Here is an 18,849-nt window from a genome sequence, read left to right as displayed (position 1 = left end):
ATGAACACAATATTCACTTTAAGCTTTTTCAAAGAATCATTTTGACATGGAGGAGCCTATGAAAATTGTATCCTTTGGTTTTAATACCTTCCATCCAAGCTTCTCAAACATTAGCCAGCTGAGCTGCAAACCAAACTGAGGGGACGTGGACATTTCTAGCTAGAGGGATGGCCCCCTGCTGGAGGACACTACCCAGGCTATCATTGAACTAAAAATAGAATTTAGCTGCATCAGTACGAGCAGCAGGAGGGGCTAGCTGGCCCCCTGAGTACATGCCTAGGGTCTCTGAAGGGCACATACTCAGGGCAGCTACATTCTCTTTTCAGCATGCTAATGGAATGAGAGCTACCACAAGTATTTCTCCTTAACCTAGGAATCACACCCCAGGTAGAAGTGTAGACATATCCAGAGTTAGGTATTGTAAGCCGCACTTTGCAAATGGGGAAATTTAAGCACATCAGGGCTAAACAACTTGCCATAGACCACACACAAATTTTGTGGCACAGCTAGAGAAAAGGAACACAACTCCTGACTTCCAGTCCCATGTCAGTCTTAACCACAAATGCATACTTCCTCCTGAATTTTAAAAAAATGATAGATGATGTAGTCTATTAGGAGAGGGCTAAAACCACAGAGGAAGCCCAGAATGTCAGTCTCCTATTTTCTCTTTTCATAGTAGCTCCTCCTCCTGTATTGTAAACAATAGGAGAACAAAAGAAGGGGAGTAGCTACAAGAAAGAAAACTAAGCCCTAAATCAGAGCTAGGTGTTAATAAATAACTGGAAGAAAGAAAGAAAGAAAATAATGGCTCATCAGCACTATTTCTTGTTGTTCAAGAAAAGAAGCAGACCTCTCATGTACAAATAAGGGTATACCTTTTCTTGCTCATTGGTAACCAAGATCATCAGACTAAAGACTAGATAAGAGAATGAAGATTTTGCAATTTTGCAAAGCCCTTTACAAATCAGATCATTAAGTCACAGGAATCATACATTCATATACAAACACAATCAATTATTATTTCTCTTTCCTCCTTCACATAAATCAATTTTAGAATATGTTATGGAGAAGGAAATTGACATTACACAACATACAGATGTCCAGAGAACTCTGAAAACTGTTGACTGAGCAAGCTACCTGAGAGATCACCTTTCCTTCATTTCAAAGCATGTATTCTCTAATTTTTCTAATGCTGAGAGATGTGTCTCTTCATAGGGTCGTGTCCCTTTCCCTTTGGAAAACAATGCAAGAGGATTGTTTAAAAAACTCTCCAAATTCAAACATATGGAATCTTGTCTGTAATTTGTGTTTGGGAGGAAGAGTTGTTTAAATTATATACATAAATCACACTATTTACATAAATTTTATCTATGGATCTCTGACAGTGACAGTCCATATAAGCTAACATTTTTACCATGTGCAGCCTATGAAACCTGGCCTTCACAATCTTTGTCATGAGAACAGAATAGTTGCTGTGCTGTTTTTGTTCTTGGCACATTCCTTTAACTAAATCATAATAGCTACATTTCCTTTCTAGTTAATGTGAATTTACTGCTGATGAAAGGTACCAGATTAGCAACTCTGGAAACTGAAGTCTGCTATTTATCCAGAGAACTAGCACAATATATGTAATGGGAGTGCAAATTACCACCCCACCAAAGTGCCTCAAAACTGACATGCCGGAGACTCTTCTACAGGCAAAAGGATAGTTCATACTCCATGTATATTTAGTTCTTGTCCTCTCTAGTGAATTTGCCAACAAGGGTGCCAACTGGATCCAACTGAAAAATTGGATCAGCTTTTTAAAAACATTTTTAATTAAAAATTCCCCCTGATTTTATGTCAAAATTTCAACAAAACCATTTCATTGTAATTTAGAATTTTGAAAACTTCCAACCAGCTTCGAATGCCAGTTGTAGTGGCAAGAGGTTGCTTTTGATATAATGACAATTATTAGTGTAATTTTAACCTCATGTCTAGTCTGAGAAATGTGGCATTTTTCATTTGACATTTTCAAAAGAGCTGATAAAACAAAGGGAAAACATTTTGCAATTTTTTTCCAATTTTTCCAATTATTTTCTTCCTCCAAACTTTCAAATTTTAACCAGCTGTATGGGTGGTCAAACGGGATGGGGAGGGAGAAATGCAAAAATTTCAGCAAAATGTTTTCTATATCAGCACTTGCTGAAGTTAATTTTCACCTAGCAATCTGAACTTAAAACTGAACATACCTTTCAGTGTTAGCCAGAGCCAGACACCACAGATATCTTCTCAGCCCAGTGCCTCCATTCACCAACTTCACTTTTGACAGGATTAAAAAGATTTGGGCACGTAACCTGAAAATAATGCATTTTATTATATGTGTGCATCACATCATATTTTTTTATCAAGATCATCCTTTCACAATGTGTTAAGCTATGTTGCCTTGCAGGCCACTTTTGTGATGCAATCTACAATGGCATGCTGTATTGGACAAGACAAATGCAAGGTGTATGCTATAAATGCAACGTGAAGTGTCTGAAACAGAACATGTCACATCCAAAACAATGAGCAACCAAAAGCCTTTGCGGGACAATCCAGATGCCGAAAAACTCTCTTCAGACAATGCCACTGGAAAACAGTTCCTGTGAGCGACCAACCGACAGATTCATACTTGAACGAACAAACGTAGACGCTAAAGAGATTTCAGAACTATACTTGACAGGGGGCCATTATATGTGCTGTAGAATCTTTATCTGCCAAACATATAACCAGGGTCAACATCTCCTCTCCATTGAGGACAATGATGTTGCACCATTGTCAGTGAAAGGAGAATTTGGCTCAGATCATGACAGCAAAGAGTAAAACACTTAAAGACCATAAAATTTTAGTGTACTATATCAACAAGAACAGTTATATAACGTATGAGTCGGCTTTAGAATATATTAGTGGTTACACATGAAAAGTGTTTATTTATAAAATCTTAAGTCCCTCTTTTTCTTTTGATATGCTAGCTGGCTCACGTTCACTACCTATGGCCAAATTCAGAGGTGATGTATAAGATGGTGTGAGATAGACTCCCTTACACTTAGATTGCCTCTAAGGTCCCTTAGGCCTACTTATACTCACTCACCAATGAATAAGGATGGCTACACTTGGGCAATTTACATGCTGAGAAGCCAAAAGAAGAGGCAGCCTACTTTAACTTACCCCTTCCTATTAGTTGCTTTTCTTTGCTTCACTCCTCTCCTTCCAACCTTCCGTATTTGAGGTCCAGTAACACAAACTTCCTTAAATTCCCTTAAATGGGTTTAAGGGTTCCCTTACATGGACTTGTTTGGCCAGATCCACAGGTGATGTGGAAAAGATGAGGAAAATTACATTTTGGTAAGTGGGTGTGAGTCTAAATTATTCTAAGTAAATGGAAATGGAAACTAAGTCTGAGGGAAATTAAATTGTTGTAATGTACTCATGGGACAGGGCGTGGAAGAAGTTGTAGGATACACCAACTCAGACTCCCTCTAGACATACAGAACTCAGAATCACATTTGAATTTAGCTCCTATTATCTACCTTTGAAAAATAAAATGTATCCTAGTCTGTAGACACCAGTACATTCTGTGCAAAATCCTTAAAAGGATACTGTTACATTTGCCTAGGCCACAAATTGATGTAGCTTGGCATATTTTAGGTTTTGCCCTAGAGGCACAGATTCTTTTCAAACAGTTTTTGCACAACATAATGCAAACAAGAATAATTGCCTGGTTTGCTATGTGACCCATTGTGTCAAACAACTATTTACATGTGTCTCATGTCAGGTGACAGTGATGTGTGCGGTGGCAGGTGACAGTGCATGGTCACCTATGTATTTGTGATAGGTCTGATCATGAACTGGGCATTTTTGGGAAGGAGGAGAGGGGATTTCTTGCTGTGTTGTACCAAAAACAAGTTACCAAAAATCAAACCAAAACAAAAAACCAATATGCACTCACCTGTGTAAGGTTATCACAGAGTAGCTGGTCCCTGTGGTGAGACTGAGGCCAGCTCCCCTGGACCACAGCAGGGGAGCTCAATCCAGCCAATTAAAGAGGGCTGGGCTTCACCTGGGCCTATAAAGGGCTGATGATGAGGCAGTTGAAGAAGAACTGAGACAGGCTGAGCTTTCGGGAAGGCAAGCACTGCTGGAATGGGGCCAGCTCTTGTGGTGGGTCCCTGGAGTAAAGGATTCATGGAAGCAGCCTTGTGGCTACTGCTCCAGGAAAGGAGCAGAGCTGACTTACGTCTACACTACGGGATTATTCCGAATTTACATAAACCGGTTTTGTAAAACAGATTGTATAAAATCGAGTGTGCGCGGCCACACTAAACACATTAAATCGGTGGTGTGCGTCCACGGTCCGAGGCTAGCGTCGATTTCTGGAGCATTGCACTGTGGGTAGCTATTCCGTAGTTATCCCATAGTTCCCGCAGCCTCCCCCCCCCCCTTTGAATTTCCGGGTTGAGATCCCAGTGCCTGATGCGGCAAAAATCATTGTCGCGGGTGGTTCTGGGTAAATGTCGTCAGTCACTCCTTCCGCTGGGAAAGCAACGGCAGACAAGCATTTCATGCCTTTTTTTCCCTGGATTGCCCTGGAAGATGCCATAGCATGGCAATCATGGAGCCTGTTTCACCTTTTGTGACTGTCACCGTATGTGTACTAGATGCCGCTCATAGAGGCGATTCAGCAGTGGCACACAGCTGCATGCTTTTGCTTTTGCATGATAGCAGCGATGGTTATCAGCCATATTGTACCATCTACCATACCATAAATTGGTAATAAGATGGGCATGGCTACCAGTCCTTTTGCACTGTTCCATTTGCTGCTGTCATAAGTGCCCCTGGTTGATCTTAGCCAGGGGCTTAAAGTTAAAATTGGGAATGACTCCCTGAGTCAATCCCTCCTTTTTGGTATCTAAAAATAGAATCAGTCCTGCCTAGAATATGGGCAAGTGTACTAGAGAACCACTGTATCAGAGAACCAGAGAGCACAGCTGCTCTGTGTCAGGTCCTGCATAGATTATGAGCTGTATGCTATTCACAGGGGGTGCTCCTGCAACAACCCCACCTGTTCATTCCATTCTTCCCCAGCCTTCCTGGGCTACCATAGCATTGATGAAGTAATAAAGAATGCAGGAATACTTGTTAGTGAGAAATGAGTGGAAGGCAGCCTCCAGTTGCTATGATAGTCCACATAGGACATTAAGGAGTGTGGAGGAGAGGAGCCTAGCATCCTGCTGCTAGTCCAGGGGCAATTGAATCTTTTCTTTACACATGAAGGGTGGGGGCTGATGAAGCTCAGCCCCCTGTTGCTATGATGATGATGGTTATCAGCCATATTGTACCATCTACCAGGAAAAATTAGGGCCAGGCGCCCTTGATCGACCTGACCGATGCTAGTACGCATGGTTACCAGGCCTTTTGCACTGCCCCATGTGCCAATAGGCTGATGATGACAATGGGTATCAGTCTTATTGTACCATCAGTCACCCATGGCGGGGGGGGAGCAAGGATGTTGGTGTTGAGTGCTGCACCATCGCGTCTATCTGCAGCATTCAGTAAAGATAGGGTGACATGTAAAAGAGTCAAGACAGGATTGTTTTCCCTTTCACTTATGGGGGTGGGTGGGGGGGTGCGTAAATTGCCTAGCTATGCCCTGACCCACCGCGGACACTGTTTTTGACCCTAGAAGCATTTGGAGCTCAGCCAAGAATGCAAATGCTTTTCAGAGACTGCAGGAACTGTGGGATAGCTTGAGTCCTCCAGTCCATGAGCGTCCATTTGATTCTTTGGCTTTCCGTTACGCTTGCCACGCACCAGTGCGCTGAGTCCCTGCTATGGCGTCTGTCTGGAGATATTTAAAAAATGATTTTGAATTTCGTCTTCTGTAACGGAGCGCTGATAGAACAGATTTGCCTGCCCTTACAGCGATCACGTCCGCATCGTCCATGCTGGAGCTCTTTTTTTATTTTGATTTCGGACTGCATCGCCACCCGTGCTGATCGGAGCTCCACGCTGGGCAAACAGGAAATATTCAAAAGTTCGCGGGCTTTTCCTGTCTACCTGACCACTGCATCCAAGTTCAGATTACCATCTACCAGGAAAAATTAGGGCCAGGCGCCCTTGATCGACCTGACCGATGCTAGTACGCATGGTTACCAGGCCTTTTGCACTGCCCCATGTGCCAATAGGCTGATGATGACAATGGGTATCAGTCTTATTGTACCATCAGTCACCCATGGCGGGGAGCAAGGATGTTGGTGTTGAGTGCTGCACCATCGCGTCTATCTGCAGCATTCAGTAAAGATAGGGTGACATGTAAAAGAGTCAAGACAGGATTGTTTTCCCTTTCACTTATGGGGGTGGGGGGGGTGCGTAAATTGCCTAGCTATGCCTGACCCACCGCGGACACTGTTTTTGACCCTAGAAGCATTTGGAGCTCAGCCAAGAATGCAAATGCTTTTCAGAGACTGCAGGAACTGTGGGATAGCTTGAGTCCTCCAGTCCATGAGCGTCCATTTGATTCTTTGGCTTTCCGTTACGCTTGCCACGCACCAGTGCGCTGAGTCCCTGCTATGGTGTCTGTCTGGAGATATTTAAAAAATGATTTTGAATTTCGTCTTCTGTAACGGAGCGCTGATAGAACAGATTTGCCTGCCCTTACAGCGATCACGTCCGCATCGTCCATGCTGGAGCTCTTTTTTTATTTTGATTTCGGACTGCATCGCCACCCGTGCTGATCGGAGCTCCACGCTGGGCAAACAGGAAATATTCAAAAGTTCGCGGGGCTTTTCCTGTCTACCTGACCACTGCATCCGAGTTCAGATTGCAGTCCAGAGCGGTCACTGGTGCACTGTGGGATAGCTCCCAGAGGCCAATGCCGTCGATCAGCGTCCACACTAACCCTAATCCGATATGTTAATACCGATACTAGCGTTACTCCTCTCGTTAGGGAGGAGTACAGAAACCGGTTTAAAGAGCCATTAAAATCGATATAAGGTGCCTCCTAGTGTGGACGGTTGTGGCGTTAAATCGGTTTTACGCTCCTAAAACCGGTTTAAACGCCTAGTGTAGACCAGGCTTGAGGCTGGGAGGCAGCCAGGAGCTGGAGTGCCAGAGACCCCTGCGAGTGGTGGCGCTGAATTCTGGGGCCAAGGATTGTGTTCTGTTTTGTGTGCCAGCCTCTGTGAAAGAACTAGACCTCCTTGAAAAAGACTGGGCATGGCAGTGCATGCTTTGGAGCTGGAGAGAAACACAGTTCAGTGACAAAGGCAAAGGCATTACCATGAAAAGGCTGCAAAAGCACAAATGGACAAAATCAAAATCTAACCAGAATTGCTTTCAAAACCAAAGCCGTCTTTTTGGTTAGGTTTTGATTTTACTAAATTAAAGCCCCCAACCATTTTAAGCTGGGTCCCATTTTATCCAGCCTGCCTCCATCATTTTTGTGAGTGAATGGCTGCAATTTCATCCCATTTCCATTTTAAACAGATTTAGTTAAACATGGGATGGTTTTGGCTTTCCAAAATCTCATTGGTTGGCGTTTGGTTTTACTAAACCAGATCATCCAAGGGTGATTCAGATATAGATTCAATTTTCTCAGAACCCCTCATGTTAGGGTAAATGGTTCCAGTTTTGGCCCTTTTTTAGCCAAGAGAATCTTCATAGCAATGATTTACTTGGAAAGGGCAAACATATTACAGCAAAGATATCCCGGAGGCAGGAAAAGTGAAACTGGACCACCATTCTAGCTCATGTTAGTTCTGGCACAGGGGTGGGCAAATGTTTTGGGCCGAGGGCCACATCTGGGTGGGGAAATAGTATGCAGGGCCAGGGCAGGGGGTTGGGGTGTGGGAGAGAGTGCATTGTGTGGGAGGGGGTGCAGTGTGCAGAAAGGGGCTCAGGGCAAGGGACTGGGGCAGAGGAGGGGTGCGGGGTGCAGGAGGGGGCTCAGGGAAGGAGTGTGGACTGCAGGAGGGGGCTCAGGGCAGGGGTTGGGATGCAGGAGGGGTGTGGGGTGTGGCAGGGGGCTCAGGGCAGGGGGTTAGGGTGCACAGGGGTACAGGATGCAGCAGGGAGCTCAGGGCAGGAGGTTGGGGGGCAGAGTGCAGGAGGGGTTCGGGATCCGGGGTGGGAGTGTGGCCGGGGCTAGGGCAGGCTCCCTCCCTGCCTGCCCTGGTCCCGGCTCCGCGCTGCTCCAGGAAGTGCTGCAGCCCCTGGGGGGACAGGAGGGGGCAAAGGGCTCTGCGTGCGCTGCCCTTGCAGTGCCTCCAGGTACCTCCCCCAAAGCTCCCATTGGCCATGGTTCCCCATTCCCAGCCAATGGGAGCTGCGGGGGGCGGTGCCTGGAGGCAAGGGCAATGCACGCGGAGCCCTCTGCCCCCCCCCCACTTCTGAGAGCAGCACTGGGCCCGTGGTGCCATGGGGGGCAATCCCACGGGCCGGATCCAAAGCCCTGAGGGGCTGGATCCAGCCCACAGGCCGTAGTTTGCCCACCCCTGTTCTATCAGGTGAACACTCACAATTCCAAAACCACTTGTCAGAAAAATAGTTCTATGGTCCCAGTTTTGAATCCTATCTATCCTGTATGCTCAGGGACTGCACGTATGCACTCCAAATGCAGTCCCTAACACATGGCAGTAGAAATTATAGCATACAGCCATCTGCACAGCAGCTATTCCACAGTGCAGCAGCCAAGCATGCAGTCCCCATTTTCTCCTGTTGCTGACATGGGTTAATAGGGACAGTGCCAGGAAGAAAAGCAGAAATAATAGTGATTTGATCCAAAAGGGAACATAAAATAGAACTGTAACGAGCAGGCAAGCAAAGAGTCAGCAGCGCGATGTGTCTGTGAGAGAGAGCAGCAGCCTAGCACAGCTGCATCCCAGAGACCCCATTTGTAATGACTCAGCACATTGCATGCCAAAAGATTTGCCCACCCCCACAACCGTAGACGGTTAGAGGTGGATGCCTTGGACCAAATCCATCCCTGGTGTAAGCCCATGGAAGTCAATGGAGCCATGCCAGTGACGAAGGCCAATTGTGCATCAAGAAGTGATAAGCAGCTGAAAGAGTGTCAAAGCAAAAGAGGACTTCCCTTTCTAAGAACTTGGGAGTCTAGTATTACTCGTCTCTATTTCCTGCTGTCCTTTCAATTCATTCAAGTATTAGGTGGGAAGCCAAAGCCTATTAATTATCCGTAGCTAAAGAGATGGAATAGATAAGTCCCCCAGAAAGGATTCTGAAATTTGATCAGTTTTATGGATTTGGGCCAAGAGATTATCACTAGGCAAAGCATAAGCCTGAGGCCTGCTGCAAGTCAGTACTTAATGTGGGGAAATGTTTTCCAGACCTTAAGAACTATACCTGGCAACTGCGTGCACTGATATGATAGAAGGGGAACATTTGCCAGGATTTTGTAATACGTTAAATACACAAACATGTTTGTCCAGCCCCACGCACACCTATGGTGCTACATGAAAGATGAAAATGTCATAATGGGGTATGCTATCAAAGGACTGAGGCATGGCCTATCTTTTTGTAGGGACAATTTTGCATTCATCAAATAATGAATCATTCTCACAAATGTATGTATGAATTAGAACAGGCTGAAAATAGGAAAATGGGGAAGGTCAGAAAATGTGGACAAATTAGACAATAAAATAAAAACATCAAAGTTTTCCCCAGAAAACAGACACTGTTCACAAAAAACTGAATTTATTCAGAAAACAAAATTTTCATCAAAAACCAGTTTTGATGGAAAAATTTTAAGCAGCCCATGTACAAATGCCTCTATCGCCCTGATTTTAAGCTGTAATCAGGCAGTCAGAGGGGCAAAGATGAGATTTCCATTCAAAAGTGAACTGCATTCAAAGCTCAATAATCCACACTCCAATGATGAGTGTAAAATGGGGTGCACATTTTAGGTGTGCAAATTATACCTGCAATAAAGGAGGCTGCCCTTCTGAAAATGTGGCCCAATATGAGACTCTTCCCCATAAGGGAATTTCTCGGGGGCTAATTATTGCATGTATTGATGATTGCCCAGCATTTGAACAGTTATTTGTGTTTTTATTATGTAAAAATAAAAATAAAAGATTTCAATTAGAAGGTTTAGCTCTCAGACAATTAAGGATATGCACCTACCTAATCAAGTTAAAATAATTTCAATCAATCAGAAAAGGATCTTACTTATTTATGACAAAAATGTGGGGAAGAATGGTTGTGTGGCTAAAGCATAAAATGGAGAGTCAGGTAATCTGGGTTCTAGTCCTGGCTCTGGTTGTTTTCAATGGAAAGTGTGGGTACTCATGACCTCTGAAGATTAGCTATTTTTATTTTCACAGATTCTAAGGCCAGAATGGAACACCGTGATCATCTAATTTAATCTCCTGTATAATACAGGCCAAAGAACTCTCCCAAAATAAATCCAGTTTCAAGTAGAGCAAATCTTTTAGAAAAATACCCAATCTTGATTTTAAAAATATCAGTGCTGGAAAATTCACCACAACCCTTGGTAAATTGTTCCAATGGTTAATTACCCTCACTGTTAAAAATTATGCCTGGTTGCTAGTCTGAATTTCTCTAGCTTCAATTTCCAGTCATTGGATCTTGTTATACCATTGTCTGCTAAATTGAAGAGCCCATTATCAAATATTTGGTCCCCAAGTTGGTACTTATAATTTGATCATGTAACATTTAAAAAAATTTATTTGGGCTGTGCACTGGCAATTTCTGTAGGTGGAATCGATATTGGATTCATTTTCCCAATCTGCAGAGTGGCTGAGGCAGCCCCCACAATACCTGTGTTCTGTCTCTGCGAGAAGCAATGGTGGGTAGATCTGCCTAGTGGCAGTTCCCCTTCTGCCTACCTTCTGCATGTGGCCAGACAGGGCACCGCCACGGATTTGGGCTTCATACCACACAGGGATTGTGCACCATTTGCATGACTCCCCCAAGTTCTCTCCCTACTTGCTTAGTGCAACTGCATCAGGGCTCTTCACATTGTGGACGAGGGGGACAAGATTGGTCTTTAGGGAATAGTGGCATAACAGAGAACTCCTCATGGAAAAAAGGCAGAAGGAATTGACTGGTTAAAACATGAGAATCCAAACACAAGGATCCACTGTGTAGATCAAGATTGATAAGGAAGAAGATTAAATTCATCAAGTAATAATCAAATGTCCACTGACCAATTTAAAAAGTCAGGTATTTCCTTTAACAAATAACAGGTATAAAACAATAGCTGGTGGAACAAAGATGCAAAAAATCTGCATCAAATTACTGTATCTTTGATTAGAAGAGCTAATGATTATGATGCCTTAGCAAAAATGGGTTTTGGCAGCTTTTTCAGCATCCATATATAGCCTGGAATGTTGCTTCTGAATACCAAATTAACAGAAAATCTAGGTCTCCTATTTCTTCTGAGTTCCATTCCACTGACCTTCTAATCACTGAGTGATTTAGTATACCAGGGAGTTTCAGAAACAGAATATACTTGGTGGCATTTCCAGTCTAACATTTTACTCAAATGTGCATTGTGCAACCCAGCAGATTGTTTAACCAAACCAGCTACAGGGGTCAACAAACATGACTCAGCTATGAACTTACTGAAAGGGTCCAAGTTGATATATTTGGTGTGTGTGTGGGGGGGGAAATCTATAATAAACCACAAGATTGGGTTTCAAGGCTTTAAATTTAGTTTCACAATTAAGTGATCTGATAAAACAGGATCAGAAAGAAAGGTAGCACAGTCCCCTGGTCGTAACTAAAGTCATTCTGTGACTGTGAGAATGAATAAGAGTATCAATAATCTCTGTGAAACTGTTAGAATCTACTAGAATACGCTTGCATATAAAAGGGGTTTAATCTAGAGATCCCTTAGCCATTAAAACTCTCAATAATCAAAACACGGTCAAAAGGCAAACAAATTAAACAAAATCCAGTGATTAACAAAATACCCAATTGAATAGTCTATGGTAATTTCATGAATGAGATGCAATAGTTCACAATACAAGAGTTGGCAGGGCTGGGGAGGAGGGGGGGAACCAAATATTATATTTGAAAAAGAGAAATTTGCCTGAATCTGATCTCTTAATTTTTTGGCTACTCTGTCACCCATCACAGTTGTGTGGTCTGTTTTTAGAGAAAAAAGAAGCCAAGTGCACCTCCTTTGGCCAATGTTATATTGTCTTGGGACTGGAGTCAGGTTTCTCTTCAACAATTGAAGGCAACATTGTTGTCTTATCTGTTATCAAGCCTTTTGTGGATAAAGACCATGCCACAAACCAGAGAAAGCTGTACCAAATGCAGAGAAATGTATCTGTACAGAAAAAAGTTTTCCGTTATACTATTGAGAAAACATCTGTTGCTAATACATTTAGTTTTAGAAGATTGACGAGTAGCTGTGTCCCTCAGGAGATGGATTGATTTAACAAGCAATAGATTAGCTTAAAGAACAAAATGTTCATCAATGCTCAGTGCCCTTCCCTCACTCTGAAGAACCAATCTGAGGGCAGAGGCTAAACAGGGTGATTCAAGAGGCATTATAATTTGAGCTAGGTGCATTGTTAATTGTCCAAAAGCATAAAATATAATCATGATACACTGTGTTTCCTCAATTTTTTTATTCTTTCTCATCTTCCTTTAGTGTTTAACATTTTCCAAGGACAATAAAATACATATAAACTATTAGGGAGAAAAGGAAAAGGCAAGAATGTCTGTGAAATACCCATGACCCAGGGGCATATGGGAAATACCCTTGGTACCTAACGTAACACATGCTCCAAATTTGTGAAGGCTGCCATTTTTTATAACATTCTCCAAGGAATTGCATCCTCGGATACAACTACATCATTCTGGGTACACTGTATTTTTTTTTTTAATTTTAACTGTAAATTTGTATCTCATGAAAGATGAATAGAGCAGACTAGAGCAAGGAGTGTAGGCAGTCTTGGTACAAGCTTCCTCACATCGTGCTGCCAGTGCACCTCAATCCTAGACTAGGGTTCCAGTCATGGGTCTTTCTTTGAGGAGGATTGAAAGGTGTGTGATGTTTTCTGATGTGAATAAATAGCCAGTAGGCATTAGACTGATACCATGACACTCATTTCACTCATAACTTAACTCAGGTCATTCTCTGCTTTGAGCTCTCCATCTCATCTTTTGCTTCTGAGCCCTCGCCTCAAGGCTGCATCTCCCTTCCTCTCTCTGCTACCACAGCACACTCACTTTCCTGTCAGAACACCTCTGCTCTCAGGATCTACTTCCTCCCTAAATATATCTCTCCTCTCTCTCTCTCTCTCCCTCTCCCTCTCAGTCATACTGGTTCCTTTTCATTCCAGGATCCCATCTTCTATGGTGTCAGCCTTTCACTCTTCATTTCAGGTTTCTCTCTGTGTTACAAATCTCCCCCTCCCATTACAATATAACCTTGCCATGGTACTTCCTATCTAATGTTTAATAGATGTGCTATCATGCTACCTTCTCAGGGCAGCCACCACTCAGCCACACAAAGATCCAGTGCTCCTGATACCATCCTCACTCACTAATTACTCTTTCCTTCCTCCTCCCATAACATTGTTCAGCCTGTATTAGTCACTACAGGTGAATGACTGGTTAGGGGTTGGGTAAGTGAGTGAATTGTCTCTCAAACTCTTCCCTGTCACTCAAATTCCCATACATACCCTAAGCATGTACAGTGAAAGTGAATCCTCTAAAGATTTATATTTGCTAGGAAATACTGACTATACAAAATTTGAATGGTATTGAAATTTCCCAGAATGAGATCTCTCATTCCAGGTGTTAGCTACGTCATTACTTGCCTCCGTGGAGCCTTCCCACTTTTGCATTTCTGAGCCAGATGGAAGCCTCAGAGGCACCCCATACTCAATAGAGCTTTGTGCACCAAAAGCTCATTGAGGACCCATGGCAGCAAAGTGAAGAATATTATATATTGTACAAGGGTACAAAGAGAGCAGAGGATTTAAGGAGTTCTGCTAAAGGGAAGCTCGAAAAGATTCATGATTTTCCTATGGGAGGGAAAATCAGAAAAACAGATCTAGAAAGTGAAGAATTACAAAAGGTAAATTCCTGATCGAAATCTTAGAAATATTACTTCTGCACTGATAATGCTAGCAAATGTGCCATACACACATAGACAATATATGATCACCTATGACAGAGTGACATAAACACTTCTAGCAGCCATTTCAGTTATTCTCATGTACTTTCAAGTGGGATCAAGTGAAATAATGTATCTGAGATTAGTCATATGGTAGATTTTTTTAACAATGAAGATTCATGATAAAAGGAAACAAAAGTAAAATTTCACCTATACCCTTTGAACTTATGTCCTATCAAAGCCCAGAGCCTGCCTGTAAACGTGTGTGTCCAGGGCTCAACCCTCCCCGGGGAGGAGGGGAGCCACACCGGCCTGCTGCTCTTAGTCGCGTCCTGTCCCGACTCTTCAAAGCTGAGCAACAGTGCATACGGTCACTTAGGGGCTCAGGCCTTCTGCTGCAAGGCTGAGCAACAAACAGTTAGTATAGAGGCCCAGGCCCTGGATCAGGGCGGGTCAACAAACAGTTAGGGCTCAGGCCCTTGGGCAGGGCTGAGCAGACAAACGGTTCAGGATACAGGCCCAGACCCTTATGCCTGAGCGTTGGGGTGAGGGAGAAGGCTGCCACCCGTGAGTGGGGTGGCAGGGGGGACGCAGGCCCACCCACTCCACTGCATCCCGGCCCGGGGCCCTAGCAGCGGCTACCAACGCTGACGGTCAGTGGGGATCCTGACCGCAACACACTGACATGGGCACTAGTTGATCTGCAGCCTGACTGGGGTCAGCTGCCCCTGGGCCACTTCCAATTTCCCCCTCTGGGCCTACCTGGTCCGTGGCGTCCGCTCCCGGGAAGTCCAACAGCATGGGCTCCTTGCAGCCCAGGCTGGGGGGTAGATCCGGCAGTTCCTCTGGGAAGTCCGGCCAGGTTTGCTCCGGGTACTCCTCGGGGTAACAGCAAGGGAGAGGGGGAGTCTCCAGCAGCTCCTCCTCGTAGCTGGCACAGGGAAGCTCTGGCAGGTCCTCCCAGTAGTGGGCGAGGGGAAGCTCCAGCCAGTCAGGGCAACTGCCCGGGGCTCCAGCGGCTTCCCAGTCCCGAGCCCTCTCTGGCAGGTCTGCTCCCGATGGTGGCTGGGCTCCTACTGAGCTCTGCCGGCCGGCTTTTGTACTTCCGGGTCGCTGCCTGACCCTCTGAGGGTAATAATTGGAGATATACTAATCTCCTAGAGCTGGAAGGGACCTTGAAAGGTCATCAAGTCCAGCCCCCTGCCTTCACTAGCAGGACCAATTTTTGCCCCAGAGCCCTAAATGGCCCCCTCAAGGATTGAACTCACAACCCTGGGTTTAGCAGGCCAATGCTCAAACCACTGAGCTATCCCTCCCCCCCAGTGGGCTCACTGCTCTGTAGCCCCACCCACTCCGGTGTCCGGAGCTCAACCCTCCCCGGGGAGGAGAGGAGCCACACCGGCCTGCTACACTGCCTCAACAGAAGTCTAAAAGGATGGAGGATATATACAGTGATATGTGCAAATAGAGGAAAAATGCTATTGTGGAACTTACACAAGACTGAAACTTAAGGAGACCTGGGTTCATTTCCTGGCTGTGCAACAGACTTGCTATGTTATCTTGAGCAAGTAGAGTAAATCATTTCACCTCCCAGTGCTTCATTTTTTCAATCTGTAAAATCGGGGTTAAGACAATTCTTTACTTCACACGGGTCTTGTATGATTTACTTTGTGTGTGGAAAGGGCTCTAAGATCCTTGAATTGAAGGTGCTATTGGAATGCAAAATATTACTTATTTTAGTCTCAAGTTTGACTTGTCTCAGCTTTGGGAAAAGGTGAGTGGAAATTGCTGAGAGTTTCTGAGCAGATGCAGGTTTAGGCTGGAGAGAACTGGAGGAAGTTCTGAACTGGGATGGAATTGATTGAATTGGTAGGACAATGTACAGTGAGGGAGGAGGGTGTGGATGAACTGAATGTCTATGAAGGGGTGTGCGAGAATGCCTGGGTAAGAGCTAGATTGGTGAAGGAGAGGTTGAGTTAGCATGCTAAAAACAGAAGTGTAGTCATGGCAGCATGAGTGGTGGGAGGAGCTAGGCACCCTGACTACATACCTAGGGTCTCAGACGGGATCATACTTGTGGTGGCTAGCTTGTCCCCTAGTTTGCATCACCATGGATACACTTCTATTTTTAGCACACTAGCTCAATCAGGGCTAGTGCAGATATGTCTCCCTAAAATGGAAATGACATCTTCCCGCTATTGTGTAGACATATCCAGACTCAGAAGCAAAACATAAATATGCTTCCTAAAAGGTTGCAATGTAACACTACTTTATTTCTAAAAATCCAGAACTCTAACACACAAGAACCAGAAACTGAGAGAAAGACAGAGCAGCTTGCTCCCTGAGGCAGAAAGGAACAACTCACCCCTCCTTGCTCTAAGCTGGCTCTTTGCAGACTAACTGATGCTGGAACTAGATTCCATGCATCCCTTCAGAGCCCCCTAGCTACAAGCAGGACCAAGAAAACTCCAGAGGATTTAAACTGCTAGCTGACAATTTTAATACAGTTTTTAATACACCACAGTTAGGTACAGATTAAACCACATCCCCGTGCAAGAGGGGGAGGAGATATGCAGTCTTCCTTCTTCATGTGCCCTCCATGCAAGGGCTGCCTATAGTTGAAGTCTTTGGGTTCTCCTGAGCCTAAGGGCTGCTCCTAACTAGTGACACTAGTTGTGCTGGCCACCCCAAAGAGGGTTGACACCTGTCCAAGTTTTCCCAGGATTGTCCCTTTTTTGAGGTAGCTGTGCTGGGAAATCTATACAGGTGCTCAGTACAGACTGCCAGCTATCCAGTTTTATGAGCTCAGGATCATCCCAGAGGTCCTGGGGTTTTGTACCTCAGAGGGGGCAACCCTGACCCCAAAAAGGGAAAGGAGAACCATGGCCTCATCCCTGCACCTCCCTGCAGAGCTGAACTTCCATACGGGGTCTAGCAGTGGGTGAAATCCTACTTCTGTCTCCAGCAGCTCTGTAGCACTCACAGGCAGGCTAATGCCTTAAAGGCACAACTGAACTTTTAGACTCTAAGCTGCTTGGAACTAGAACTTTGTTTCCACCTGTACAATTCTGAACATGCCATAGGTGCTCAATTAATACTACAAATATGGCTATTATTGTTATTTATTATTGGGTACATAGTAGGCCTCACTCCAGCCTCTCTTTTCTGCCTACACTTTTGTGGCTGCAAATCATTACAGGACCTCTGAATTGTTATGTGTACCAAGTGACCCATTCTATCAGGTTATTAGACATCTAAACGACATCAGTGGGGTCTGCAATTTATTAGTGCAAAAAGGGAGGCCAGGTTTAAAAGCCAGGCCCTTTGTGTCAGGTAAAACCCATTATGGTAAATCATCTGTTCTTAAATGCAGAGGGCTGGCTTGTGACTTTAGGCACAGCTCTCGGGAAGGGGTGGTGTGTAAACTGCCTTGCCCCAGAAGATGCTGTGACTCAGAGATACACCTCTGAGGTACTATTCCTTCATAGCCTCTCCTTGCTTTGTGCGGGGAGGGGGCTAGAAATTTGCTGCTGGTGGCTGATGGCAAATTGTTATACCGTCTTGTGCTGGTTCAGCTGCACTGTCCAGCGAGTATGTATGTACGTGGAAGGGTAGTGGGTGGAGCCCAAACTCTGCCCATTCTCTTCCCCTATCCTTTCCCACCTGCTGCAGAGGGAATAAGCGAATGAGGTGACAGCATCATCTGGGTCCTACGCACCTGGACTCTAGGTCTAGGTAGCCCACACAGAGGCAGAAGGGGAACTGTTACTCTCATATGCGGGTGTGCAGTCCAAGTCGGAATTTAACCTTTCATGTTCAGTAGGCACACCTCAAAGTGTGTGATAGGCACGTTGTACAAACTGGGAAAATAAAATATAAAATAATCTTCTGCTCTGTTCAGATTGCTTCTGGATCTGCTGACAGCACCACTGAGAGCTGTGATCTGGTTTCATACTAAAACACTCTGCTCAAATTGAAATGGAGAAGTGGCAGTCAGCATGAAGGGGAAGCACTGTCAGAGGTTCAATTTTCCTATGAAATATTTCGATGAACTGGGACTGAAAATACAGTTGGAGTGGAGGCAGGGAGAGGGGAAGAATCTTCAGCTGGGCGGAGGAAGGGAGAAAGAGACAATGATTTTTATTTTTAACATATGTACTAACTATGGCTTCCAAGCAGAATCAGAGTGGGAACCTACTGCTGTAAGAGGGAGGGCAGACAGAGGAGATGATTATTATTTAAATATATTTATTAAATCATTGATGTGAATGGAGGAATCAAGGTGAGAATATGCAACTGGGAAGTGGAGGGCAAAGTGGATCAGTTCTTTTATTTAAAATGTATGTGTTAAACTGGGCTCAAAGTGGGAATCAGGGGCACTACACTGTAGTGGGAGGACCACAGGAGAACACTAGTTTGTAGACCTGTCACTTTAAAATATGCACATTCCTGCTTCCAAGAAATCTTGGAGTGAGTGCCGTTCAAAGCTCACAGAGCTGGAGAACTTTTATTTTAAAGGAGTGAGGGAGAAAGCTTGTTCACCTGCTGGGCTCTCTTTGCTAAGCTCTCACAGCTCTATTACAAAATTACTCCATAAACTTTTACAACTGGCCGCATGCCAGTAGAATGTCATTATTAATTCTGCTATGTAAAGTGCCAACAGAACTGAAATGCTCTTGGGGAGACACTGCAAAAGACATACAAAACCCCAG

General features: G+C 44.5%; 1 long non-coding RNA gene across 1 annotated transcript; it reads right to left on the bottom strand.

Annotated features, from left to right (window-relative positions):
- Positions 1-1,154: 1,154 nt before the first annotated feature.
- Positions 1,155-15,011, bottom strand: LOC120399090. Its single transcript, XR_005594953.1, has 3 exons — positions 14,900-15,011; positions 2,232-2,336; positions 1,155-1,231 (listed from the first exon to the last, which is right to left on the bottom strand). It is a non-coding gene; the product is annotated as an uncharacterized LOC120399090 (long non-coding RNA).
- Positions 15,012-18,849: the final 3,838 nt, after the last annotated feature.

The sequence above is a fragment of the Mauremys reevesii genome, linkage group 2 (genome assembly GCF_016161935.1).
Source record: "Mauremys reevesii isolate NIE-2019 linkage group 2, ASM1616193v1, whole genome shotgun sequence".
NCBI classification, from domain to species: Eukaryota; Metazoa; Chordata; order Testudines; family Geoemydidae; genus Mauremys; species Mauremys reevesii.
The sequence above is the reverse complement of the archived record's forward strand: the minus strand, read 5'-3'. Positions and strand labels throughout refer to the sequence as shown.